The 27205-nt window shown below is 37.7% G+C and overlaps 1 protein-coding gene across 4 annotated transcripts in view; it reads left to right on the top strand.

Moving 5' to 3' along the window:
* Positions 1-27205, top strand: part of TENM4 (teneurin transmembrane protein 4) — a 2707421-nt gene that overhangs the window by 647806 nt on the left and 2032410 nt on the right. For all 4 annotated transcript variants that reach the window (XM_070274304.1, XM_070274303.1, XM_070274305.1 and 1 more), the window contains one exon: positions 3003-3080. The gene's annotated coding sequence lies outside the window, so the exon portion shown is untranslated. The remainder of the gene's footprint in view (positions 1-3002; positions 3081-27205) is intronic.

The following is a 27205-nucleotide window of genomic DNA, read 5'->3' on the forward strand; positions in this document are numbered from 1 at the left end:
GTGGGGATGCCCATCTATCTCACTCATTTTTCCTTTCGTTTTTTTCACTCTTACCTTCCCTATCCCTCTTCTTGTTCCCCTGCTCTCAGATATCCTGGGACCCCCAAATTCTTCTCTCCCTATTATGCAGATCAGTTCATGTTTGAACAACTTTATCAACCTTGAAAAACTACAGCAAAGCACATCAGAGCAAGGGGCAAAATGATGTTTCTTCCAATTTTAAATATAATCCTAATACTTATGTAAAGATTGTTACCATACATAATTGAAAAATGACGCTAAGTGTCTTCAATTATTTGGACACGTATTTGATATGGATATCTGAATATTATCTCACTTATTGGCACTTATCACTTTTTAATTCGATTTGCATAATTACTCACTATTTACCAGGTATTTTCTTAACTGCAAATATAATAAAGAAGAATAAAACGTAAAGTCTTAATATCGTTGGCTCACATTTTTATCAATCTCCTTTAGCCATTGTCCACTCATATCTTTGCTTTGACTATCACCTTTGGTGAATGGTCTCGTACCTATCCACAGCTAGTGGTCAACATAAGGTGATGGCACTAGAAGACCTGGGTTTGACACTACTGTAAATGGTGTCCACCAACAATACTAATTGCCGTGGAAATAACAGTATTAGAATAGGAGATTTTTAAGAGATAAAAGTGATTTCCTGGGGGCTGGCCGGGTGGTGTAGTGGTTAAGTTCACATGCTCCACTTTGACAGAACAGGGTTCACAGGTTAGGATCCAAGGCACAGACCTACATGACATTCATCAAGCCATGCTGTGGTGGCATCCCACATACAAAGTAGAGGAGGATTGGCATAGATGTTTGCTCAGCGACAATCTTCCTCGAGCAAAAAGAAGATTGGTAACAGATGTTAGCTCAGGGCCAATCTTCCTCACAAGCACACACACAAAACGATTTCTTGAATAAGCTTCTTAAAAGTATGCATCTAGCACAACAAGATCTCAGAAATTTCGTTTCCTTTATGCATCCACAGTGTATATACATCTCCAAAACCTTTAAAATGGCAGCGACTGTGTCTCTCTTTCTCTCTGCTTGGCATAGAGTAAGTGATGAAAATAAAAATATTTATTGAATGATTAAATAAATACATATATATCAATGCACTTCACAAAATAGTAACCATGACCATTGATGACCACTCACTATGCGCCAGCTGCTGTGCTAAACTTTGTGTATACATTAAATATTTTTACTCCTATCATACATATAAGAAAATAAAACTCAGGGGGATTTAGTAACTTATCCACAGTCATATATCTATCTGTAGCTTTCCTCTTAGCTATTAGCCTGTATCACTCTCTTCTTATCATACTCAACCATAATTATCTTATGGACTGTCTGGCTCCCTTACTAGACTGTGAATTCCAAGAAAATAGTGAATTCCAAGAAAATAGTGATTTTGACTTGCATATCTCTGTATAATCAGTGCTAAATTCAGAGCCTAGCAAAGAGCATATGTTCAATGACTCCTTCTGGGTTGAAATGATTAATCTTTGGAGAACCCCCTCAAGAAAAGGAATCAGTGGGGAGGACTTGGAAATTAGTAGAGCTATGCTCAGATCATTCATGCAAGCTGAGCTATGCCAATTAGGTCATGCCCAATCCCTAGGTTCATTTTCTAGTAGATAATGTGAGCTACTGAAAAAGTTTCAGATAAGGGTCAGCTATGTCTGTAATTTTGATATCAAGTTATAATAAAAACAAGTCAAACCGGATTCTGCCATGCTCACAGAAATTTATTAAATACATTCATTAGCAATCATTCAAAGAACAGTTTATGTATTCTATATTGTAATCTCAATAAAGTCACGTGGAAGTTTTAGTTGTTCTGACCACCACCTGGTATGAAAAATTCACTTGGGCTGGATGTGAACAGAGATAACTCTTGTAGTCATCATCAGGCAATCACAAATTCTCCTGCACTGCAGGCTAAGCACAGATCACTTTAGGATCAAGCTGTGGCCACTGTCCTGGAGGATATAGTTTAAGGGATATAGTTAAGGCTATAGTTAAGAATTGTTCACTGAATTCTTATATTGTGATTCTGAAAGGAGAGGAGAGACTTACTGAAGTATGTGAGCAAATCCTCATGTCTAAATACCTCCAATTTCACCAGTGAGAACCTACTTCTAACAGTCATCATGCTAATTAATAAGCCACTGATTTCACCAATGCAGATTCTTTTTGGACAGTCATCAGGTTAATTACCAAAGGCTCAAGTGATGATGGAGAGATGCATAAGGAAGCCCTAGAGTTGAGTCTGGAGGATGGTCTTTCTGATGTAATGCCAAGTGAATGCCATAGAATGTGATTTTTGATAGAATAACTGAGATTTATATCTTAAGCTAACACACTCACAATATCAAATCATTAATGTTAAATTAGATATAAATACATATACATATGTGTACATATGTATGGGTACATGTATGTGTGTGTGTGATCAACTTTCTCTTTTCTTCCAGGGACCATCTGCTCTCTAGAATTAGTGTTTAGAGTATGTGATCTAGGTGGTTTTGGTAGGTTCTCCAGAAGTAATCTATTTTCTGGGAAGCCTTGTCTCTAATCGTATTCAAATTTTACTTTTGTCTCATCTTCAGTTCCAAAATTTGTAGAAATTTCATATAATTCAGATTTATATATTTAATATACTGTGATTAATAGATCTTTTTCATGTTATTTTTTCCTTCTCAAGTAATTTATAAACTTATCCAGAGAAAGGATTAACTTTTTCCGTTTTTATTTGCTCATCCATCCATTTCATAAATGTTTAGAGGCATCAAACTAGGTTCTTTCCACTCTCTCTTTTGCACTTCGATGCCCACATGAAACTGGGCTCAGGAAACAGTGCATGTACTATAAATATTGTTGATTGACTGAAAAGCATCCTATTATGAGGCCATCATTATTGAAGTTTGCAGGTTTCTTCTCCTAATTTCAAAATGCCTTTTTCATTTTAGATCACCCCAGATAGCTGTCTCACGGCATCAATCTATCGATTCTCACTGCACGGGGTAAAGAAGAAACCACCGCATCAGGTATGGTTTCCAGGACCAAAAAGAACCCAGTGAAAATTAAATACATATAATGCACTTCAGAGTGAAACTTTAAAAATGTTCTTACAATAGAACTTGAGGCAATTGATTTTAGAAATTACTAGAAGCAAGGGACCATTTTTTCTCTACTACAAGATCTCTTTTGTGGAAAAGAAACTATTTATACAAGTACTTGTTAAAGCTTCTACATTGCAATTTACTCCACCTAATAATTACCCTATCAACACATATTCTGTCTAAATGCCTTTAGTCACAGTCCTTCTAGTATAATCGGGGGGTTCATTGTTCTTCTGTTTGATGTGCTCTGGAAGCTCGCAGCATCTTATTCTAATCAGTATTTGATTGCATTGTCTGTTGAAATGAAAGTAACAATGATTAGTGGGACAGATGTTTCCCTTCAATGTGAAAATGTAGGGGTTAAAACCACAAATTAAACTGAATACTCAGTCTTTGATTGTATTTTTCAAGATGGTGGGATTCAAATTTTTGTGAAGTAGAAATCAGGTACTAGTGAAAGTTGTAAAGATGTGTGACCTGCAAAGTACATGATATCTGGAAATAGCTGCACTGTCCACTCTGGAGAATAGACACACAACTGTGGTATGTTGGGAAAATGAAATATCATTTGCTTTTACGGATGGTGATTTTGACAAAGAGACTGGGAGAAACATGGGAAGGGAAAACAAAACAATCAGAATTTCATGCCAAGTGCATCAGTGCCTCAGTATATTGACAGCAGGATTAGAAAAGCCTGTGAATGGATTATCATCATCTATTAGAATACTACCATTCTTGTTGATATTAGATATTCCTCTGCTTGTTGGCTGAAAATCCTATAAAAATCAATTGTTTATGACATTTAGTTGTCAAAATACAAAGATTTTATAACAGCTAACTGATTTCTCTCATATTGGTCATACCTATCTCTTATTTCTAAGTATATTCCCTATTTAGTATTTTTCATTGAGATTTCCAATTTATTAGGTCATGAGAAAAACTTAAAAATATAATGTATGTGTCAATGAATTGACATTAATTTCAAAGTTGAGGAAAGAATTGAGGCCAAGGTGATTCCCATTTGTTTGTTTGTTTATAAAAACAGTATGGTAATTCATACCTTTTATTTAAATAAATTTTGCAGTAATCCCTTCTCTTCAACCTTCACAAAGACTTGCTGAGAATAAGTAATGCACAAAGCTGCAGAATATAGATGAGCAGGCTAGACTGGGGGTGGGTTCCTGGTTAGCCAATGTCCTGAGGAAGAACAATAGAGTCAAGCTTAAAATCCTAATGTATGATGTAAGTTACCATCACATCAAGAGTGATAGCATGTGACTTTCTGACTACAACAGTCTCAATCATCAGTCTCATTTGGGGTAGCCCCTTGTTTATTGTCTGGATTACTTAGACAGTTATTAAGAATAGGGATGGGGGCCAGCCCGGTGGTGCAGCAGTTAAGTTTGCATGTTCCACCTCCCGGCGGCCTGGGAATTGACGGTTCGGATCCGGGGTGCAGACATGGCACCGCTTGGTGCGCTGTGCTGTGGTGGGCGTCCCATATATAAAGTAGAGGAAGATGGGCATGGATGTTAGCTCAGGGCCAGTCTTCCTCAGCAAAAAGAAGAGGATTGGCAGCAGTTAGCTCAGGGCTAATTTTCCTCAAAAAAAAAGAGGGATGCATATCTTTCGATTAGAATGAGTCCTCTGACTACTGATCTGCTCAGGGTTTGTATAAAATCACTCTCTAGATCTCTTTAGATTATGGGCCATGGGTCTAATCTGCTTTACTAAGCTTTATTCATATGCAATTAGAAGGTTAAAAATGAAGCATCTTTGGAGTCAATATCCGTGATTAAGAGGTTATTGGTCTTTCTGGTCAAAGAGGTGGTGCTACAGTGGGATTTCTGTGTTCCCTGATGCCTTCACTATTTCATAGCATACTCACCCCAACCACACACACATTTCTTACTACTTTTGACCATGGCATTTACTTGACATATACTTTTGTTTGTTTTAATGCCATTAATTTAACCTAAAGGCTTTTGACCAAACTCACATTTGGAAAACACAACAAACAATAAAGGAAGAGTGTTTCAAAGTTCATATGACTGCCTTCATGATTCTGGGCAAACCATTTCAACCCTTCTCCTTCCTACGCCCTGGAGGAAAGGCCTCTGTGAAGGCTAGCTCCTCTCACATTGGGACTGAATATCTTTGTCCTTTCTTTTAATTTTTTTTTGTCATCAGACAAACAGATCTATTTTGGTTGTCCCATTTGATAACTACCTGACCATTTGAATCTTTTTACAGCATAAATACAGCACAAGTAGACTTAGGATCACATCTCGCCTCATCTTTCACGGGCTGTGAGTCAGGAACAAGTAATTTAATCTCCTTTTGCTACAGCTGCTTCCTTTGCAGGTGGGAACAATGATATTACCCCAAAGGGTGTCTCCAAGGATTGAACTAGGTAATGCATTTCAAGCTCTTAGTATACTGGGTAGCTCAGAGCAAGCGCTCAAAAATGTTGACTGTATTATGAAATTGCTTAGATTATTAATCAGAGTGGTAGATATGGATATAGATTAACAGAGTCATCACAAGGAATAAGAATGGCTTATCTATTTTTAACTAGTTGGAATTGAACAAAACCTTATCACTAAAAGTGCACCAAAGGGGCTGGCCCCGTGGCTGAGTGGTTAAGTTCGCGCGCTCCGCTGCAGGCGGCCCAGTGTTTCGTTGGTTCGAATCCTGGGCGCGGACATGGCACTGCTCATCAAACCACACTGAGGCAGCGTCCCACATACCACAACTAGAAGAACCCACAACGAAGCATATACAACTATGTACCGGGGGCTTTGGGGAGAAAAAGGAAAAAATAAAATCTTTAAAAAAAAAAAAAAGTGCACCAAAGATAGCTCGGAGTTTGAAGATTTGCAGAGCCTCAGGTCTTTTTCACTATTGATTATCATTGCAAACACAGAAAACTAGAAGTATAGAATGTTCCATATATGGAGTTCAATATCTGAGAACACTACGGTAAAAGTGACCATGGATATCACCTAGCCCAAAGTTTTTTCAGACTAGATTGTTTGTTTGGATTTGTTTTGTTTGATTTGGTTTGGTTTCTTATGTGGAACTACACTATATATAAAAGTTATACAAGGAGAGCTGATTTATTTGGGAATGGGAAAGGCTCAGATTCTTGTTTGTTCAACTCTCCCACCAACACCATCCCCAAATTTTCTCTGAAGACCCCCGCAATGATTAGAGAACACAATTTAGAAAACACTGACCTACTCCAGTCCTCTAAACTTTAGGATGGAGAAACTCAATCCAAGAATAGAGAAGTGACATGCCCAGTGTCAACACATTGAGAGACAGAGAAGTCTGGATAGGCTGACTTCCATCTGCTGGATCATGCTGACTCTGCAGAATCCATTCAAAGTTTAGGATAGCAAATATGGTTGTGGAAAATGTGGGCTTCCCTCTTTTTTACCAATCATATCATTTTGGTGGTTGCACATGTATTACAACAGCAGTTCTCAAACTGTGGTTCCCAGTCAGCAGCATTAGCATAACTTTTTGTCAATACAAATTCTTGAGCTTACCCAGACCATGTGAATCAAACACTCTGGTGGTGGAGCCCAGCAATTTATGGAACAGCAAGCCCTCTGGGGGATTCTGATATTCACTGAAGTGTGAAAACCTCTGTATTAAGCAAATTCTTTGGAAATTAGCTTCATACATAAAATAATTTTAACTAAATGGCTTATTTACCAATGGGCAAAACTGATATGAAGATACATAAATTTCTGTAAAGAAAAGAATTAAGAGGAAGAATGAAACTAACATTTGCTGATCACCTGCCATATACCAAGCACTCTTTGATTTCTATTAGTTATCTTATTTAATCCTTATAGCAGCACTCTGAAGGATGTATTATTATCTGAACTTTGATGGGAAAATTAGATTCAGAGGGACTAAATAACTTATCTGAGATCATTCAGCTGAAAGTTGCACAGCTAAGATTTGAACCCAGATATAGTTGGCTCGAAAGCCTTAAATCTTCTCATTATGCATTGAAACCCACTGGGTTTTGCACACACACACACCTGGGATGGAAAATATGCAACTCTAGGGGAAAATCCATGCATTTGATTTTCATTATCATTATGGAGTGCTTTCATGTTGCTTATACTTGGGATGTAACATACCTCTCTCTTGATATTATATGGAAACGATGATTTGTCACTCTGACATGGTATGGCTTTTCTATTCTTTTTCGTTATATTTATGTCTATGTGAATATCAATTCCCAAATTTCTATATACTTGCCTAACTATGACAAGCTAATAGATATTTATATACTTATTTTTTTCCCTATCATTCATGTAAGAAATAAATATAGATCTAGTGTGTCCTGTTTGGGACATCTAAGAAGTTTCTGTAAAATGAATCATCACCTTAGATATTCTGTAAATAAAATCATATAAGTATTATGTAAATGTAATTACCTATAGAAGTAATTACAGGGATATGCACTGCCAACTTTGGAGCTGTAGCATGTGGAATTTTAGGAGAAGGTAATTATATATCACATTCCCTAAAGCTTCAACATTAGAAAGAAGCTCATCAATTTTTATATCTGAAAGAGACATTAAATATTTTATTTTGTTCTGTAGAGGGTGTGGTGAGTGGGTGATTTGACTAGAAATGGAGGATGAGGAGGTGCTGGAAACTTGGAGGATATTCCCATTGTGGAGGTGTCGCAGTTTCAGAGCTGTTAAGATTACATTCCAGTTATAAGACTTGATGATCTCTACTTGAGACCAGTGTTCAAAGGTCAGGGAGGAAAATTCCCCTTGCCTCTTCCACATTCTAGGGTATTGCCTGGAAGAATGTCAGTCACATAATCTAGTACTTGGTAAAGTCTAGAAGATAGAACTTGGTTGTACGGATTATATCATTGGCTGCCAGAGGAAAAATAATCTAAGGAGATGAATGCATAGTAGCAGAGAAGAGGATGCAATATTAGTACTTGAGGACCTGTATCAAGTATTGTATCTGAAAGGTAATATTGAGTCTGTATATAGGAGAAAAGACCAGAAATCAGAAGTTAATGAGGTCACATCTGTAAGCAGACAAAGCAAGAAGGTCAGATACACAATCTTGTTGAGGAACGAGTAAATGTTTGGGAACCAGATAAGCTAACTTCAAGACTCAAGAATCAGAGGATGCCTTCTTCTTTCTAACACAAAGATAGCAATCAATCACTTGTGCTACATCCCAATATCCTATCTAAGGCCAAGCTCTGTTTCATTCTTTCTTTTTTTTTTTTTTGCAAGGAAGCTTGGCCCTGTGCTAACATCTGTGGCCAATCTTCCTCTTTTTGCTTGAGGAAGACTGTTACTGAGCTAGCATCTGTGCCAATCTTCCTCTATTTTGTGTGGGATGCTTCCACAGCGTGGCTTGACAAGCAGTGCTAGGTCTGCGCCCAGGATCTGAAGCTGCGAACTCGGGCCACCAAAGCAGAGTGCGCGACCTTAACCACTATGCAACCTGGCCGGCCCCTCTATTCCTTTGAAAGTAAAGATCTCTACAGTTTCCTTACTTTTCTTCAACTCCACCGCTATTACCATACTCCATGCCACCATTATCTCTTTCCTGAATGACTGCACTTGCCTGCTAACTAGTCTTCTTTCTGCCACTTATTCACTCCACAATCTGTTTCCATTCTGCAGCCAAAGAGATTAACCCTCAAATCACTCCCTATTGCTTTTAGAGAAAATATTAAAGTCCTTAATGTGATTTACAAGACTCTGCATGCTATTACTCCTGCTTACTTCTGCAGCCTCGTCTGATGCACCCCTGCTCTTTCTCAACTCAATGCTGTTCATTTTCAGTTCCTCTAGGTGACGTGCCTGCTCAGGTCCTTTCTGCATAGAAAATTTTCTCCATTGTAATTTTTTCTTTTAGGTCTTACAGTCCTCAATTAAAATATTGTTTCACCAGGAAACACTTCTTTGATGACTTCCTCCCAAAACACAGGCACACATATGCACAGACACACACACACACACAAACACCCATGTTTGGTCCCCTGTTACATTTCCTCATAGCTCTGTCTTTTCCTTTACAGCACTAACTAATTTGCAATTATGTATTTGTGTGTTCATTTGAATAAATGCCTGCACTCCTACTGAACATAATCTACGTGAAAGCAGGCACTATGTCTTTTTTGATTATGGGTGTATCCCAGGGCTTAGACCAGTGGCTGGTGTAAATTGTTTCCTAATCAAAGTCTTCTTAGATATGACACCAAAAGTATAAGTGACAAATGAAGAAATAGATAAATCAAACTTCACAAAGTTAAGGAGTTTTGTGCTGTAGACAATATTGTCAATTAAGTGAAAAGAAAACCCACTGAATGAGACAAAATATTTGAAAATCATATACCTGATAAGGAATTCATATTCAGAATGTATAAATGATGATCACGGCTCAATAATAGAAAGATAAATAATCCAATAAAAAATGGGAAAAGGATATGGATAGACATTTCTCTAAAGATAGTGTACAAATGATCAAAAAGCACATGGGAAAATGTGCATTACCCAACAGGAAATGCAAATCAAAAACATGATATGATGTTACTTCACACACACTAGGATGACTATAACAAAAATTAAGGATAATAACAAGTGTTGGGGAGAATACATACAAATTGGAATTCTCATATGTTGCTGGTAGGGATTAAGAATGGTATAGCCACTTTGGAAAACACTTTGACAGGTCTTCAAAAATGTTAAATATAGAATTATTATATGACTCCTAGCAATTTCACTCCTAGTTATATACCCAAGAAATTTCAAAATGTCTTCATACTAAACTTTGTACACAAATGTTCATTATAGCAGTAGTCATAACGGCCAAAGAGTAGAAACAACTTACATTTCCATCAACTGATGAGTAAGTTAACAAAATATGGTACTTTCATGCAATGGAAAAGTATTCAACAATAAAAAGGAATGAAGCATTGATATGTGCTGCAACATGGAGGAAACTTGAAAACATTATGCTAAGTAAAATAAGCCAGCTACAACAGACCATAAAAAACCAATAATGGTCATGATTCCACTTACATGAAAGATCCAGAATAGATAAATATACAGAGAAGGAAGTAGATTAAGGTTTACCCAGGAGTGGGTAGGAAGAGAATTGGGAGGAAATAGGGAGTGACTGATAATGGGTACAAAGTTTATTTTTATTTTTTTGTAATAAAAAGTTCATAAAATTAGATTGTAGTGATGGTTTCACAACTTTGTGAATATACTAAACATCATTGATTATATACTTTAAATGGGGAATTGTATCATACAAGAATTATATTTCAGTAAATCCATTAAAAATTGTTTTAAGTCATGACATGGAAAGACAAGTTTCTTATATTTAACTTGTGGGTGCAGTATTTGCACTGAAAGATCAAAAATTATTAACACACACATACCCACAAAAAGAAATGTAAAACATCAGAAATGGTAACTACATGGGTAAATATTTTTTAAAAAGTGTCTTATTTTTAAATATATTTAAAAGGTAATTAATTGTTTAAAGAAAAGTATTAACAATGTAATGAGTTTTATAACATACATAGGAGTCAAATGTATGACAATAATAGCAAAAGGCCAGGAGGGAAGAAATGGCAGTATATTATCGTACGGTTCTTATACTATGCATACAGTGTTATCATAGCATCTAAAGGTAGACTAACTAGTCAAAAATGTATACTATAAACTCTAAAGCAACTATCAAAATAATAAGCCAGGTGTAGCTAAAAAAAGAAAGTAAAAAGCAAAAGAACATAGTTAATCCAAAAGAAGACATAATAAGAGGAAAAAGGCTGCAAAGATTATATGGGATAAGTAGTTATATATAAAAAAAAAGCATGATGGTAGATTTGAAGCTAACTGTATCAATAACCTCATTAAATATAAATGGACTAAACACCCCAATTAGAAGTCAAGAGATTGTCAGATTGGATAAAAAGCATCTATCAACCATAAGTAACATACATTAAATATAGAGATACAAATAGGTTAAAAGTAAAAGAAAATGGGAAAAATATATCATGCTAACTCTAAGCAAAAGAAAGCTGCAGTAAATATATCAGACAAATTAGGTTTCAGGCAAAGACTATTACCAGGAATAAAGAGGCTCATTTCATGGGGCTGGCCCCGCAGCCGAGTGGTTAAGCTCGCGCGCTCCGCTACAGGCGGACCAGTGTTTCGTTGGTTCAAATCCTGGGCGCAGACATGGGACTGCTCATCAAACCACGCTGAGGCAGCGTCCCACATGACACAACTGGAAGGACCCACAAGGAAGAATATACAACTATGTACTGGGTGGCTTTGGGGAGAAAAAGGAAAAAATAAAAAAATCTTTTTTTTTTTAAAAAAAGAGGGTCATTTCATAATGTTAAAGGAGTCAACTCATAAAGTGGAAATAATGATTCTAAACCATTATGTACCTGATAACAGAGCTTCAAAATATATGAAGTAAAATGTATTGGAACTGCAAGTAATCAATAAATCTATAATCATAATTAGAAATTTCAATGCCGCTCTCTTGAAACAAATAGGACAAGTCAAGAGAAAATCAGTAAGGTTATAGATGATTTTAACACTAGAAACTCACTTGGCATAATTAACATTTATAGACTACTCCACTCACCAGGAGCAGAATATAGGTTCTTTTCAAGTGCCCACAGAACATTTAGCAAGATAGATCATATTCTGGCCATAACAAATGTTTCAATAAATTTAAAATAATTTACATTACACATATATCTTCTATGACCACAATGAAATTAAATTAGAAATCAATAACAAAAGATATCTGGAAAATCTCCAACTTTGGAACACTAAATAACACACTTCTCAATAACCCATGGCCCAAAGAAGAAATAAAGAGGGAAGTTAGGAATTATTTTGAACTGGATGAAAATGAAAATGCAACATATCAAAATTCGTGGGATTTAGCTAAGACAGAACATAGAGGAAATTTTGTAGCACTAAATACCTATTTTAGACAATAAGAAAAGTCAAAATCATGACCTCAGTTTCCACTTTAAGAACCGTATAAAAGAAGAGTAAATTAAATGCAAGGTAAGCAAAAGACAGGAAATAATAGAGTCAATGATCTCCTCAATGAGATAGAAGACAGAAAAACAATAGAGAAAATTGATGAGACCAAAAAGCTTATTCCTCAGAAAGATCAATAAAATTGATAAACCTCTAGCCAGATTGATCTAGAAGGAAAAGAGAATAAACACACATTACCAATATCAAGATGTGACAGTGAATATTATGAACCATACCAATAAATTTGACAACTTAGATGAAATGGACAAATCTCTTGAAAGACACAACTTAGCAAAGCTCACTGCAGTGTGTTAAATAGTATCCCCCAAATTAGAGTCTTTGTAGATGTAGTTAGGTAAGGATCTCAAGACGAAATCTTCCAGATTTAGAGTGGACCTTAAATCCAATGACTGATGTCTTTATAAGAGAAAAGAGACAGCGATTTACACACAGAGAGACACAGAGAAGAAAGCTATGTGAAGACTGAGGCAAAGATTGCAGTTATGCTGCCGTAAGCCAAGGAGCCACTGCAAGTTGGAAGAGGCAAGGAAGGGTTCTCTCTAGAGCTCTCAGAGAGAGTTTGGCTCTGCTGGAACCTTGATTTCAACTTCTGACCACCAGAAAAGTGAGAAAATAAATTTTTGTTGTTTCATGTCACCTAGTTTGTGTCAGTTTGTCACAGTCGCCCTAGGAGACTAATACTCTCAAGAAGAAATAGATAAATTAAGTGACACTATAAATGTTAAAGAAATTGAGTTTATAGTTAATAACCTCCCCACAAAGAAAAGTCCAGGCCAAGAGGGTGTGGGGGATCAAAATTTGCCACTCCAAAATGTGTCTCTGTGGCTACATTGTTTTTAAAAACAAAAGAGTCAGAAAGAAATTTTGACCTTCCATCTAACTGCTTAAGAGAATTTAAGATGGAAGGCCTGTTCCAGGAAGGAGTTAGTACCAAAAGATAACTACAGTATAATATAAATTAGGTGTGCTAGACAGGGAGAAACCTGTTAAGGGCCATTTAATCAAAGTCCTCTCCATGTCCCATTATCTCTGCAAGGCATGTTCATCATTTGTTTACCAAATCTTTGCTTTTCCATCTCCATGTGAATTGCCTTCCTCCTCTGTGAAGTCCCAAACCACCATGCCCAACATCCTCTTTTGTCTTTAGCTGAAGATGGTATTTAAGGTAGTGGCTTTGGCCTTTATTGGCCAGTTACTCAGATATCCTGGGTTTCTCCCATGTAAACATGTTAGTATACTTTGATTTTCTCCTGTTACTCTGTCTTATGTCAGTTTAATTCTTAGGCCAGCCATAAAAACCTAGACGGTAGATGAATATTCTTCCTCCCCTACAAGGGCTTTACTTGCAAATTCCACCAAACATTTAAAGGAGAAATAATAGCAACTCTATACAAATTCTTACAGAAAATTGAACAGCTGTGTTTCTCAACTAATTATTTGAAGCCAGAATTACCTTAATACCTAAACCAGACAAAAACATTACTACAGATTAACATCCCTCTCAAACATAGATGCAAAAATTCTTAACAAAATTTTAGCAAATGAAATCTGACAGCATATAATACGGATCACACACGCTATACAATTGAGGTTTATTACAGCAATACAAGGTTGACTTAGTGAACCACATAATCATCTCAATAGTGGCAGGAAAAGTATTTTAAAAACTCTAACATATATTCCCGATAAAAACTCCTATTAAACTTGGACTAGAAGGAAACTTCTTCAACCAGTGAAGGGGCAGAGAATAGTGAAAGATATTGTCTCCCCTGAAGATCAGGAACAAGGTAAGAATTTTGCCTTCCCCGCTTACATTTAACACATGGCTGAAGATTCTAGTGTATGCGTTAGAAATAAAAAAGGAAAATAAAGAGAGGGAAAGAAAGATATCCAGATTGGAATGGAAAAATTAAAACTGTTATTGTTTGCAGATGACATGATCATCTATGTGGAGAACCCCAAATAATGCTTTTTTGGTAGAAAAGCTACAAAAAATCTATTAGCCCTACGTAAGTTTATCAAGGTTGTAGGATACAAAGGCAAATTGAAATTTGATTTTTAACATGCTGTTTAAAGTAGTATCAAAAATGTGAGGGACCAGCCCCATGGCATAGTGGTTAAGGACAGCACCTTCTGCTTTGGTGGCCCAGGTTCATGGATTTGGATCCCAGGTGCAGACCTAAATCACTTGTCAGCCATGCTGTGGAGGCATCTCGCATGTAAAGTAGAGGAGGATTGGCACAGATGTTAGCTCAGGGCTGGTCTTCCTCAGCAAAAGAAAAAAGGAGAAAGATTGCCAATGGATGACCACTCAGGGCAGATCTTCCTCACCAAAAAAAAATAATAATAATTCACAAATTGGACTTAATCACAATTAAATACTTTTGCTCTTTGAAAGACACTGCTAAGAGAATATTTAAAAAGCCACAGACTTGGAAAAAGTATTTGCAAATCAAATATCTGATAACAGATTTTATTCCAGGATATATAAAGAGCTCTCCAAATGTCCTTATAAGAAGTCAAACAAACCAATAAAAAACAGGCAAAGAATTTTACAGCTACTTCACCAAAGAATAATTACAGATGGTAAATAAGCATTTATCATTAATCGTTAAGGAAATATAAATTAAAACCAGAAAAGATGCTATTACACACCTATTAGAATGTCTAAAATTAAAATGAATGATGACACTATTTGTTAGTAAGGATGCGGAGAAACTGGAAATTTTATACACTGCTGGTAGGCATGTGAAATGGTACAAACCCTTGGGAAAACATTTTGATGATTTCTTAAAAAGTTAAACATAACTCCCATCAACACAGCCATTACAATCTTAGGTATTTAGCCAAGAAAAATGAAAGTATACATCTATACAAAGACTCCCAGATGAATGTTCGTAGTTACATTATTTGTAATATGCCAAAACTGGAAACAACCATCAACAGGTGAATGGATGTACCAACTACGGTACAGCCATACAACAGAATCATTCAATAACAGGCAATAAAAAGGAATGAACTACTGACATATGCAGCAATATACATGAATCTCATATTATTTATTCTGAGATAAAGAAGCGAGATAAAAAAAGAGTACATACTGTTTGATTTCCATTTATATAAAATTCTAGAAAGTGCAAACTAATTGATAGCAACAGAAAATGAATCAATTGTTACCTGGGGACTGGGAAGCAGGCAGGAGAGTGGGATTAAAGGGGGCAAGAGAAACTTTTGGGGTGATGGATATAGTCATTACCTTTGTACTGGTGATGGCTTCATGAGTATAGACATATGTCAAGGATTATCAATCATGTAAAGCACAGAGGTTTGGAAGAGCTGAAAAATGGAGACTGAGGCAGGCAATGGTGGGGACCGCCATGGTGGTGCACCAGGCTTTTCCCCAGTCTGCATGGGGCCTTGGACTATATTCATCGGGCAATGTAGAGCCCGCGAGTGGGGCCGTGGCATGATTTGCATTTTAGCAACACGACTGGCAGCAGTGAAGGGATAGGACGAGCAGCACACATTTTTTTTTAAACATAGTAATGGAATTGCAACAAATGTTCCAAATAATCTCTGCAGGATTTCCAGTGATACCAATTAGCATATATTTGAAAAAGTGCTGGTGGGGGTAGGGATTTACTCTGCAGCTGTTGAAACAAATTAGCCCACATTGGCCTAGAAGCTAGTAAGGGGCAGAGCCATGACTTAAAACCAAGCCTGTCTCATTTCAAGGCCATTTGTCTTTTCACTACGCATTCTATCCCCAACCTGGATGCAAATCTCATTCCAAAGCCTATTGGTGATTAGGACTCATGTAGTCAAAGGAGAATTTTCATGATTTTCTTCAAATCAGAATATAGATCGGATGTTATATCATGCCAGGGCCTGCCATGGTGGTTCTTAATGGAAGCCAAACAAGCCATACTTTCATGTGGCGGAAGCATGCCGTACCACTTGTGGATTACATCCACACCTCTTTATTTGAAAACACGGGTGGATTCTAAGTTCCTCCCCAAAGCAGCACAGATTAAAAGTGATTAGAATGGGGATTCGTTGTCTTGCTTAGGGACAATAAATTCAGTAGGCCACGATGCTACACGTGGGCACAGAGCTCCTTATTGGTTCAAGAACAGCTCCTCTAATCCAACTCAGTTATTGTTTCTCATGGAAGCACTAACAGCAGAGAGAGTAGAAAGCCAGAATAATAAACTTAAATTAGTTGGCAAAGGAGAGGTTAAACTTTAAAATTAGCAGTCTGTCTGGAAACATGAAAAGCAGTCCCCCCTATTCCATCCTGTTTGGAAAGCTTTGAAGGAATTCGACATTTTGACAATCTGAAGTGTCAGTCATTCATTCTGTGGCAAATGCATAGAAACCTACATGAAATTTGCCGCTTTGGTTTTTCAAAACTATCGAACAAAAACCCTCTTTGGACCTTGGCTAATAGTACTAATCAAAACTTTAATAATAGACTTGTCATTTACTCTTTTTATTATAAGTTGGATGGATCTGGAGACTGCTTATGCAATTTTCACACAAAGGAATGAGCGGTGAGTGTTTCAGGCTTGTTACAAAATAATTTTTGCAGGCAAAGAAGGAAAGGGAATAAAGCTGGGCCTAAGGATTAAGGAATGCCTAATTTGGCTAAATTTTATTTAGTCCTGGAGAGAGAAAAAGGAAGTCATTTCTCATTCCCTCATCCATCAGTTACTTATCAAAGTTAATGTGCATCATAATTCATTAAGCAGAACAGTAAGGATACAGTGGGAACAGGATAGACTCTGTCGTGTTGTTCGTGGAGCTCATAGTGGAAACTAGTGAAGCAGAAGGATTAAAATTTACGCCTCGGCTTAAGACAATACTAGATTTAAATTCTGACTTTTCCCATACTGTGTCTGATAAACTTCACATCCCTACATCTTTTTCCCTTATTTGTAATCAACCATAACAGAAATACACACCTCAAAGGATTTCAGTGAGGATTACATGACATCATGCATCCAAACCACTTCTAACTCAGCAGTATGTGCTGTGCACCTGATCAGCACACATTGCAGGTTGTCGTGTTGCAGTTGGACGTATCATTGCAGACCAGTGGGATTAACTGTTGGTCAGGCCCTTTGCATGTGTTATCTCATTTAGTCTTCATAACAATCCTCTATTATTTTCATTTTACCACTGAGGAAACTGAGGCACAGAACACTTAAGAAACTTCCTTAAAATCATTAATAAATGACAGGGTCAGGACTTGAATCAAGTTCTCGCTGGTTTCCAAACCCATGTGTTTTCCACTCTGCAATGCTGCTTTCTAAGCTAAAACTAATAAGAAAAGAATAATAAGAAATATTCATTTATTAGTGGAAATCTGTTGGTATAGTTCTATTACTAACTAAAGCTGCTTATTTATATCAGTATCCTTATATAAAATTGAATTGCAAAGCAAATATAAATTTTCTTATTAGACAACATGATTTCTCAGAGAATTCCCCAAAGAATATGCCGTCTCTTCTCATAAGTCTTTATATGGATCAGTTTTGGTTGAATTTTACAGCCATGTTTGTGTTGATTGCAACTGCTGAGCCAACACTTAAGAGAGTGTTCTGAAAACAAATTCTCTCTTCTTCTTAAAATTACATGTAAAGGCTCATATATCAAGCACAAATAGTTGGAATCCCTTTTAAAATTATATGAAGCAGTATAGTCTGAGACTCTCTCTGTTCCAGGTGATATTATACAGTGGTTAATTGGGGTTAGACAAATGAGGTTAATTGAAGTCAGAGATTAGCACTCAAAGCTCCACCTCAGTCCATCCCTCGCTGTATAGCCATGGGCGAGTTAATCTTTCAGGTTCAGTTTCCTTGACTGTAAAGTAGAGATAATAGTGATAGCAAATAGCACCTATGCATAGTGCTGTTTTAAGCATTAAGTGAGGTCATGGTGCAGATTAATCAGCCCAGTGCCTGACAAGTAGCACTGAACAAACCGTGGATGTGCTTGTTTTTGCTGTTTGGTTGTGTAGATCTCCATAGCTAGTTCTTTTCAAGTTCAAGTGAAACATTCTAACAAATAGCCAATCCACGAGGATAGATAAATCTATGAAATACCTTTTGATGGAAAATGTTCACCAGAAATTTTCAATTCTCTTTCAAGTCTTCTGATTGCTTCAGAGAAGGTCTTCAGTTAGGGGTTAACGCACACGTGAAAACATCTGGCAATCTTCGTTTGAACAAAGAGGAGTTCAGTGTGAAAGAGTAACATATAGCTAGGCTTTCTCAGCCTACAGCTGCTGTAGGAGTGAGAGACTGGTTCGAAAGATGCGAGTCAGAAAGCTTAACCTGAAATATTGAATCCCTCAAATTGTACAGTAGTCTATACATTTATAGAAGATAACAGAACTCTCCCATGAAAAGATAATATGATCCAGGGCCCAAATCTCAGTTTCCAATGCCAGTCTCCAATAGAAGGTACCAAAACGCCCTGGATAAATGGCTGTTTTTAGAGCTGGGGCATGGAATATGTAAGATAAACCTGGACCATCTTGTAGTGCCAAAGACGAAGGAATTGCTCAAAACACAAAATGATGAGACTATGCCAAAGGGACACAGAAGCCAGCTCAAAGAGCTCCCGATGGCAAGCTGGAACAATGTGACTAACAAAATAAATAAGGTAGTATTGACCTATACCCCCAAGTACAAAATGAAGTCCATACAGATATAAGTAAATGATAGAATAAAAAGTAAATAAGGGAGAAGAGATGAATCTCTCATACAGGAGAATTTCAAATAATTTATGTAAATACTTGCCCCTCTACTCCTTGATGATGGGCTATGCTTAGTGACTTGCTTACAAAGAGTACAGTATGGAAAGGGGGAGAATAACTTTACAGTAGAGAATCTTGGAAAACCCTCCCTTAGGTTGTTGATTAACGTTAACATCATCAGTGATAAGTCACATGTTGATCACATGTACTGTTGACATGTGCTGAGAATAGCACTTCACCTGTGGAGGTCTTCCTGCCCAAAATCCATAACCCCAGCTAACCACAAGACAAAAGTCAGACAAACCTAAATCGAGAAAGATTCTATAGAATACCTGAAGAGTAGTCTTCAAAACTGTCAAGGTCATAAAGGAAAATCTGATAAATTGTCACAGCCCAGAGGAGCCTAAGGAGACATGACAACTAAATGTAATGTGGCATCCTGAATGGAATTCTAGAACAGGAAAAGCACATTAGGAACAACTAATAAACTCCAAATAAGGTATGGAGTTTAGTTAATAAGAACGTATCAATATTGGTTCATTGATTGTGACAAATGTGTCATATTAATATAAGATGTTAACAGTAGGAGAAAATGGGTGAAGGGTATACAGAAACTGTACTATCTTTCTAACTTTTCTGTAAACTTGAAATTATTCTAAAATCAAACATAATACGCAAAGTATTCTTAAAATGACGTAACTAACTTTAAGCTTGATTTTTGATACTTTCTTTTAAAATTATTCTTATTGTCCAATATGGTAGTTATTAGCCACCTGTGACTTCTGAGCACTTGAAATGTGGCAGTCTAAAATGAGATATGCTTTCAGTGTAAATACGCACCTGATTTGGGAGACTTAGTGCATACAAAAAAAGAATGTAAAATATTCTCATTTATAATTTTCTTATTGATTATGTATTGAAAACTTTGGATATATTGGGTTAAGTAAAATATATTATTAAAAATAAATTTACCTTTTTTTTTTTAAAGATTGGCACCTGAGCTAACATCAGTTGCCAGTCTTCTTTTTCTTTTCTTCTCCCCAAAGCCCCCCAGTGCATAGTTGCATATTCTAGTTGTAGGTCCTTCTGGCACTGCTATGTGGGATGCCCCCTCAGCATGGCCTGATGAGTGCTATTAGGTCGGCGCCCAGGATCTAAACTGGCAGAACCCTGGGCTGCCACAGCAGAGTGTGTGAACTTAACCACTGCGCCACGGGGTCGGTCCCCAAATCTACCTTTTCTTTGTACTTTTTTTAGTATGACTACTAAAACATTTAAAACTTCTTATGCGACTTCCATTCTGTTTCTATTGCACAGCGCTGCTCTAAACTTTTAACAAGGGCATGTTTGGGTATCTTAGGGGGCAGGTATGTATTCTGTGTATTTACTCCAGTGTTTGTGTATATGTGGTGTTTCCATATAATACTTTTGTGGTTGTTGTATTTTTTAATGGACGATAACCCAAGCGCTTGAGGAGGAAATCCAAATAAAAAGGTTCAGCCTTTGGGGCAGATTTTACATTTAATTATTCATTTGCCGGAAGTAATACCTAAGAACCTGTCCAGGCCCTCTGCAGTTTGATGGATGGTCTTGGAGTTTAATTTGTCACCTCTGATGCTGCCTGCAAGGCCCATCTGCCATGCTACTAGGATTCCTCTGTACCTTATTTCCCCCAAGGATTCTATGAAATAGAATCCTGACCTATGGTCAGTATATACCAAAGACAGACAAGGTAGAGACACATTCTTTATCCCCTTTTATTTAAGACCATAGGTGCTCTTGCCATGAACAATGTGTTACTACAGCCCAACCTTACAAACTCCCATTGCCTGAAGTGAATGGTGGTTTATGTGAGTAAAGCAGCACTGTTTATATTCACATTGCCTTTTGGGTGATTCTTGACAATAAAAAAAAAAAAAGAAAAAAACGTTTTCTTCTATTTCTCCCTGAAGAAGTCCTTATTTTTTAAGCCCTAGCTTCAGCTACTTCTGATTGTCAACCCACCTCATCCCAACACTAAATATCTCTGTGCTCCCAGAACACTGGGCAGACAACACTGTCTTTGACAATATGGCAACATATTCCTGTCAGGACCATAGAGGTATGTCTCTCTTACTCACTCAAGTTTGAGATCCTTGGCAGAAGAGATCATATCTCTTATATGGTAGCAAGATGTAGGAAAGGCTTTTTGAGACTGACCTAGTTGCCAATCCTTACGTTGGAGAGCACAAATCCAATGAACACTCAAATAAATGTAGGCAAAACTATTAGACCAATATAAAACAATAGGTAGTTAATAAACGAATGAGTGAATGACCACAATAATATCATCCTTTACTTACGTATGCATCAAGTTATTGAATGTGCTACTTAACTCCAATTACATTTACAAAGTCTTGTTTGCAACCTCTCACCTCTCCCAAATATAATGGTTCTCCCTACAATCTGCCTTGTTATCTGCCCTTCTCTCTTCCTAAATTACTGAGTGATGCTATTTTGCCCTTCTAATGTTGATGATTCTACCATAAATGTTAATAGCTAAAACTAATTTTGGAAGAAATAGGAAAATAAAAGAGGCCGAGGGCAACCTAAGGGAAGACAGATTAGCTTGGGCCTCCAGGAGATAAAAGAGGAGGGGAGCACAGGCCTGGGATGAGGGCACTGAAGTTACGTAGGTAACTATACTGTTTGAATTTCTCTGCATTCCTTTTATTTACAAGAGGGGAGGGGGTTGCTTTTTGTTTTTCCTTCTTCTTCTCCCCAAAGCCCCCCAGTACATAGTTGTATGTTCTAGTTGTAAGTCCTTCTGATTGTGCTATGTGGGATGCTGCCTCAGCATGGCTTGATGAGTGGTGCCATGTCTGCGCCCAGGATTCAAACTGGTGAAACCGTGGGCCGCTGAAGCAGAGCATGCAAACTTAAGCACTTGGCTATGGGGCTGACCCCAAGGTTGCTCTTAATGGAGCTAAGAGAACCCATAAAACAAATTTCTAAGATTTGATAAAACTTATAGTATCTTATAGTTAATAGCATCTACTTAGCAGGACAGTAAAAAGGGAAATTCACAGAGTGGAAAAGATACTTGCAATACATATTTCTGACAAAGGACTTGTATCCAAAATATATAAAGAATTTCTATAAGTCAATAGGAAAAGATGTACAACTCAATACAAAAATGGACAAAGGACTTGGGTACTTCACAAAAGAGTATATCCAAACGGCTAATGAAATATATGAAAAAATGCTCAACCTCGTTAGTCATCAGGGAATGTAAGTTAAAAACTTAATGCTATATCACTACATACCCAGCGTAATAGCTAAGATGAACAAGATGGAAAATATCAAGTGTTGGCAAGGATATGGATGAAGCAGAGCTCTCCTTCACTGCTGCTGGGAGTGTCATTTGCTACAGCCACTTTGAAAACTATTTCACAATATCTACTAAAGCTGAACATCTGTATAACCTCAGCAATCCACTTCTAGGTGTGTACTCAGCAGAGTGTATACATGTGTCTACCAAAATCTGCATACTAGTTGCAAGTCTGTTTGTAACAGCCCCAAATTGGAAATTACACAAATGTCAATCCACAATAAAACGGATAAATTAGTTGTGACACATCACACAATGGAGTACTATAAAGCATGCAGAATTCGCTGATCTACAACTACATTCTCAAATATAGATGAATCTCATAAGCTTAATGTTAGGAAAAATTCAGATAACAGAGGACACATTGTAAGAATACATTTTATATTAAATTCAAAGCAGGCAAACCTAGTTGATGTTGTTGGAATTCAAGATCAAGGTTACTCCGGTATGAGGGGTGGGATAGCGACTGGATGAGGATATAAGGGGTGTCGGGGTGCTGGTTACATCCTGTGTCTTGATTTGGGCATCTATTACATGTGTGTGTTTAGTTGTAAAAATGTATCAAACCTTACACTTATAATATATATGAAAATAATTCTGGTAGAGATGTTTACAAATACAATGCTGCAATCCACATTCTAGTCCATTTGAGGTGTGGGCTGATGTAGAGTATTCCACAACCCTGGGAGCACGTGCGTGAGGTTGCACAGGAATGAAGCCTTTACACAGGTGTGCTTGGGCTCCTCGGTAGTTAACACTGATGGAGAGCTGTTCCAGACACTGTTCTCAGGACTTTACACGCGTTGTGTCATTTAACATGCACACCAATCTCAAGAGGTAGAAATTATTGTCTCCATTTTACAGAAAAGAAATTTACTTGATTTGCCCAAGGTAGTGGTAGACTGACTTCAGAACTTGACCTCTTGGCTACCATGCCAAAGTCTTTATATTTTTTGACTCTTTATTAAATTGAAGTCCTTTCTCTACAGGGGAATATTTTAAAAGTAAATTATTGGCTGGCAGTGACCTATGGGCCTCTCTATATGACCTAGCATCCCCTCCTTCTGTAATTCCAGGAAGGGATATGGGAACCAAGTTACTTTATATGGCTAGAATACAGATCCGCCCATAACACTGATATACCTTCTGCAGAGCAGCTAGGAATCAATGCCTCGTGGGATATGCATTTGGTGAGGAGCCACTGATGAGCTCGGCAATAGAAACAGCCTAGACTTGATGCGAGGAGAATCAAATCTAGTTCCATTCTGGCAGCAGTAAGTTGTGTGACACTGGCCATGATATTTGCATATTCTAAGCCTCACATTTTGCAACTGCGAAAGGAAAACACAGTTACTTTTCTGATTCCCAGAGTAGTTTTCTTCCCTTTTTCTCCTTTACCTCTTTGTTTTTCCTTCCTTTTCTTGTCTTTTCACTTTGTACTAAGTACTGCCCAGCCACTCTGGCACATGCTATTTCAGTTTATTCTCACAGTAATCGAGGCGTTCATTATCTGTTTCTATCCCCACTTTCTGATGGGGAGATCGAGGCTCAGAGACATTAAGTAGTTTAAGTTCATGTACTTCTGTCATTTGTCCTCCGTTACTTGATGTCTCTGAACCTCAACTATAAAATGGAAATAATTCTAATTGTTCTATCTGGTGCCTCAGGTGATTTTTATTTGTTTTTTCGTTGTTATCATTGTTCTGATTTTGCTTAATTTTAATATTTACTGGGCCCCAACTACATACCAGGCAATCTACTAGACACTGTCAAATGCATCATCCTACTCAGTCCTCACAACAGCACTGAGGTTGAAATTAAGTTCATTTTATAGTTGAGGAAACCAGGTCTCAGACAGAACCTGTCATTTTCTCAAGCCCATCCAGCCAGAATCCAAGCCCAGGTTCATCCTATTCTTACAAGCAGGATCTATTCACTAGGCCCAGTGCCCTCACACTTTACGGTTCCAAGAATAAAAATGTAAATAGAAAATGTAATCATTTAAATAATAGTATAAAGGAGAAACTTAATTTTGAACAAAATTGAATGAGTTTTGTGACCAAAACTAATGCCATTAACTCCTTTCTCTCTCTTACTTATCATAACTTGAAATTTAACCATTCACTCCAATCAGTTATTCTTTATTTAAAAAATAACAATTACATGCTTAGTGCAGATCAAGCACTGAGGGATTAGGCAGGGAAACATAGTCTTCCCTCCATAAGGACAGCCTTGGGTTGGGTGGAGAGTGAAGGTTGAAATACTGGAGATGGAGAGACCCGGTAGAAAAGGAAACATAGTTCAAAGACCATATGGTGTGACAGAGATAAGCTCTAGAGTGGGGCCCGCAAACCAAGTGAGAGGTGAGGCCCCAGTTTTTGATTATTGAAGGTGATAGGAAGAGACAGCCAAGCAGAAAAGTGGAACTAGGGCTTCCAGAGAGTGGAAAGAGCTTATATAGAAACTATAAACCTGGGGCCAGCCCAGTGGCACAGCCGTTAAGTTCCCACCTTCCATTTTGGTGGCCCAGGGTTTGCCAGTTCAGATCCCAGATGTGGACCTGCACACTGCTGATCAAGCCATGCTGTGGCAGGCATCCCACATATAAAGTAGAGGAAGATGGGCACGGATGTTAGCTCAGGGCCAGTCTTCCTCAGCAAGAAAGAGAAGGTTTGGTGGCAGATGTTAGCTCAGGGCTAATTTTCCTCAAAAAAACCCCAAAAATCTGTAAACCTGACAAACCCTGGTGTGTTCTAAGACAGGCAATAATTCCGAATATTTGTCTTGAAATCCTGTTGAGTGGAAGGAGGCAGTGGCTGGGACATGTGTTTTGAGACCTGAAGCTTACAAAAGTTGAGGAGCCCTCTTTCAGGAAAACACATACACAATTAGGTAAGATAGTGCATATTTACTTAGAATGAGAAAAGAAATCACAAAATAATAACTGGATCATTGGAGATTTAGGTCGCTGTCTTTGTGAATCAGAAATGCTTATATAGAAATGCTTAAATGAAAATGCTTCCTTATCAAAACTTACTTTTTTTAATGTGCCTAGAAACTCTGTAACTCCCAGCCATTCCCAGTAGTCACAGTAGCCCATGCAAGTGAAGACACCTGGAATTTAAGTGACATAAGCTTCATCATAAATCTCCCTGTGGAAGAGAGTGGAGCTAGTCTGGTCTGGTAGGTAGAACTCTGAGGTGGTCCCAAGCTTCCCACCTGCCTGGTGAACATGCCCCATGTCAGCCTCTCCCCTTGAATACAGTAGGACACGGAACATAATGGATGTCGCTCTGTGATCTTACACTACATGGCAAAGGTGAAAGAATTTTGCAGATGTAATTAAGGTATCTAATCAGTTGACTTCGAGTTAATCAGAAGGGAGATTGTTGTGGATGGGCCTGACCTAATAGGTGAGCACTTAAGTAAAAGAGGTATGGGAAAGGTTTTCCTGCTGGCCTTGAAGAAGTAAGCTGCCATATTGTGAGAGGGCTCTAAGGCAAGGAACCATGAATAGCTTCTAGGAACTAAGAGCTGATGGCCAGCAAGAAAATGGAGACTTCAGTTGTAGAACGGCAAGAAACTGAATTCTGCCAACAACTCTGTGAGCTTGGAATGGGACTCCATGCTCCAGAAAGGAACACAGCCTGGCTGACATCTTGACTGCAGTTTTGTGAGATCTTATGCAAAGAACCCAGAAGAGCCGAGCCGTGCCTGGGCTCCTGACCTTTAGAAGCTATGAAATAATAAAGAGGTGTTGTTTGAAGCTGTTAGGTTTGTGGCCATTTGTTATGCAGCAATAGAGAACTAAATACATCAGGAAAACTGGAACAAGAAGAATTTGGTAGGCCACATTTTGAAGTTCCCAGTGCTGCAATGATTTTTGCCTCTATAAGACCGTTACAACAAAAAAATGGTTTGAGCTACAAGTTTATGACACTTCTAAATGTCTTTGCGAGACATAATATAAGGGCAACTGTTCTGATTTCAACCACTGGTGCCAATCAACTAGGTGACCTTGGTCTCATCACTCTCTTCTGTAGGTTTCGGTGTTCTTGCCTTCAGAGTGAGGGAATGGGATGATGATCTCCAAGAGTTTCTAGCTCTGATGATTTTATGAAACTGTCAGATGTGCTCTCAGGTGGCATGTGCCCTGAAAGTCAGTGGCCCCACTGAACATAATGAACATAGTGGCCCTAGGTGAAATCTAGACACCCAGTGCTCTTTCCATTTCAAAGTGGACTGAATTCTGTTTGGAAATTTCCTTTCCATGTAATATAATTATAGAAGAACAGATGATTCATTCTCAGAAATGATATATTTACTTAGATTGACCACACCTAAAACAGGATTCTTCTTGACCTGAGAGTGTTCACTTAGAACTTGGTGATTCAATAGAGAGACATCAAATTACATCCACTGTTAATTTTAAATTAACTGAAAGTATTTAATTAACACCTCTTCAAACAGAAAGGAAATAAGGATACTTTCCACCAAAGGCAATGAAGACCACTTAAGAGACTTTTGTAAATCAAATTTAAACCTCCGTATCCATTCAAACCCTTTCACAATGAAGAATATTCAAGGCAGAGATGTATATAAAGCAATTAGCAGCTCTGGGGAATGAGTGGGAGAGGGCTACTAAGCAAGATTTGATTAAATGCTGAAATGAAGTGAAGCTGAGGCTTTGCATAATTGTAAAAGAACGTAGTCCCTCAGGTATATGTTAAAACAAGAAAGAAAAATATGAAAACTGTGAGCTCACTAAAGACTGTTAAATCTGATGGTTCACATGAGAGGCCTGCTCCAA

The sequence above is a fragment of the Equus caballus genome, chromosome 7 (assembly GCF_041296265.1).
Source record: "Equus caballus isolate H_3958 breed thoroughbred chromosome 7, TB-T2T, whole genome shotgun sequence".
NCBI lineage: Eukaryota > Metazoa > Chordata > Mammalia > Perissodactyla > Equidae > Equus > Equus caballus.